Source organism: Myotis davidii, unplaced genomic scaffold (assembly GCF_000327345.1).
Source record: "Myotis davidii unplaced genomic scaffold, ASM32734v1 scaffold164, whole genome shotgun sequence".
Classification (NCBI taxonomy): domain Eukaryota; kingdom Metazoa; phylum Chordata; class Mammalia; order Chiroptera; family Vespertilionidae; genus Myotis; species Myotis davidii.
In genome coordinates, this window is record NW_006296417.1 from 1,314,376 (window position 1) to 1,316,780 (window position 2,405).

General features: G+C 55.6%; 1 protein-coding gene across 3 annotated transcripts in view; it reads left to right on the top strand.

The window, feature by feature from the left end:
- Window positions 1-2,111: 2,111 nt before the first annotated feature.
- The window catches only part of CERS3 (ceramide synthase 3), a 55,721-nt gene continuing 55,427 nt past the window's right edge, over window positions 2,112-2,405 (top strand). For all 3 annotated transcript variants that reach the window (XM_006771742.2, XM_015569124.1, XM_015569125.1), the window contains exon 1: window positions 2,112-2,320. The gene's annotated coding sequence lies outside the window, so the exon portion shown is untranslated. The remainder of the gene's footprint in view (window positions 2,321-2,405) is intronic.

A 2,405-nucleotide genomic window follows, 5' to 3' on the forward strand; every position in this document is an offset into this window, starting at 1 on the left:
GAACATTCCATTTCATCGGTAGATGACATGTATTTAAGTATACAAATGACTAAAGGGAAAAAAACCCCACCAAAACCCCATTAAACGTGACGGCAGTACTCTTTGGCTTACTCAGTTCTGAGACAGGGACTCTGCAGTGGAGTTCAGGGGTCTTCTCTTCCCCAGATTGCCCGGGAGTGGAAGGTTTCCCTGCCAAACACTGAGCCATGACGGTGTTAAAGTTGGACAGGTATTGGGCAGCGAGGCACGGTGTGAAGCTCCAGGGATTGAATGATGTGTAAGGCGTGTCCCGGAAGGACTCCCAGTGCAGTGGGGAAGCAGATACAGCACCAGCTACGTTGTAACAGTGGGGACGTGTTGTCATGTAGGTGTCAACACAGAACAGGGTGCGCTGGGGGACCTGGCAGCGGAGGCAGCCCCTGGGTGGGCACTGGAGCTGTCTGTCTGCTTTGCCTGGAAAACTCGGGAAAGGGCAAAAGGAGATTTCGGAACATTGGTGGCGACCAGGCTGTCCCCGTGCTAAGGAACTAAGGAAGCCACTAGGGAAAAGGAGGCTGGTAGAGCCTGGCCAGGGGGGAGGGAGTCATGATAAAGAAAAAAACATTTGCCCTGGCCGGTGTGGCTAAGTGGTTAGAGCATCAGCCTGCACACTGGAGGGTCTCGGGTTTGGTTCTTGGTATCTCGGTTGCGGGTTCACACCCTGCCCCTGGTTGGGGCTCGTGCAGAAGGCAACTAATCAATGTGTCTCTCTCACATCGATGTTTCTCTCTCCCTCTCTCTCTTTCCCCTCTTCCTTCCTTCCCTTCTACTGTCTCTGAAAAGCAATGGAGAAAATATCCTCAGGTGAGGATAAAAAAGAAAGAAAGAAAGAAAGGATGTCAGTTTAGGAAGGCAATGGGGTGGCAGTTGGAGGAGGTGAGTGGACTGGAAATGGACAACCTGGGGCAGGAGGAGCAGGCGATTCTGCAGTCTCCCCGTGAGATACGCTGAGGGTCTGACCACAGCCCGCCACACTCAGAGACGCAAGTCCAGCCTCCCGCCAGATGAGCTTTCAAATGTACACGTAGGAGAAAAAAGAAAGCCGGGGAGAGAAAAGACGGACTCGGGAGGACGGAGCGAGCAAGTGTTGAGTGAAGGGGCCTTTCCCAGTCCTCCTCTGAACTAAATTCATGAGCGAAATCTGAGAAACTGGCCTTTCAAAGAATTTGAAACTGGCGTGCTCCCTCCTCCGCCTCCAGTCAGTTCTGACTTTGCTGTCATCTCTGAGCTGACAGAAGAAGAAAGGTGTCTTTCAGCAGCGGAGTCAGCCAATGAGAGGAGCCCTGAGTCGGGCTTGCAGCCAATGAGAGGAGCCCTGAGCCGGGCTGTGGAGTGGGCGGTGCTGCCTGCACCCCTGGTAGGTGAGGTTTGGCTGGTGAGGGGTGCAGGATCCAACTTGTCCGAGCTCTGTCCCTCTCAGCGCCTTTAAATAACCCACGCCTGGAGTTGTTTCATCTTCAGGCGAGAGAAAGTAAAAACGGCCCCAAAAGGCACACACGGCCTCAAGTCGGTGCTGTAAACAGTAGGGACCATGCCTTTGACATTGACGGGCCCTGAGCGGGCAGCGACACCATGTATGTCCTGCCACGCACAGGCGTGTCTTCCGTGGGCTGGGATGATGTTTGAAAAGGGGCAAAGGAAGTCACATCTGGCTTCTCTAAATAGGACAGGTGGCCCGGCTGTGGTATTTTTGTGGTAATGTGGTTCCAAAAAGCTAAGAAACAGGCACCCTTGTGGGCTGGTACTCCGAGGTGACGAGCTCCCCGGCCTGGGGCTGGTGGGGTGGTTTAATGAGCACAAAGCCCCGCCAGTCCTCGCAGGCTTCTAGAGAGTTCCATGCCCTACCAGCTCGGTGGCAGTACATGATTAACCATGTGTCAGGTTCCTCGCCACCACCGCATAACCCCCCCTTCCCGTGCTAACAAGACCATCCTGTTCAGCAGTTGACTCATAACCCTGCGCCCCGAAAGGCCGCGGCGATGAGGCAACGCTGTGGTTCCGTGTGTGACTGAATTCCAGTGTGCTCCTCTCCCAGCGGTGAGACAGGAAAGGACGTCCCATCTGGAAGAACCTGCAGGTGCCATCCCGTCGCTCTGCCTCGCGTCACGGATCGCCCTCAGTCAGAAATCTTGACTTGCAACTTCGGAGGGTGGGTCCCTGCAGGAATCCCAGTGCGCGATGAGGAGCGCTGCCCTGTGGTAGCAGGCGCCGGGCTGGAGCGCGGGCAGGCGGCCGGGCGGCTGAGGCTGGGGCGCCTTCTGTGGACTGAACCCCCAGACAGGTAGGCACCTCTGCGCTGCTGCTGCTCATTGAGAAGTTTCAACCCAGGAGGCCTTGGCTGTGTGTGTGTGTGTGTGTGTGTGTGT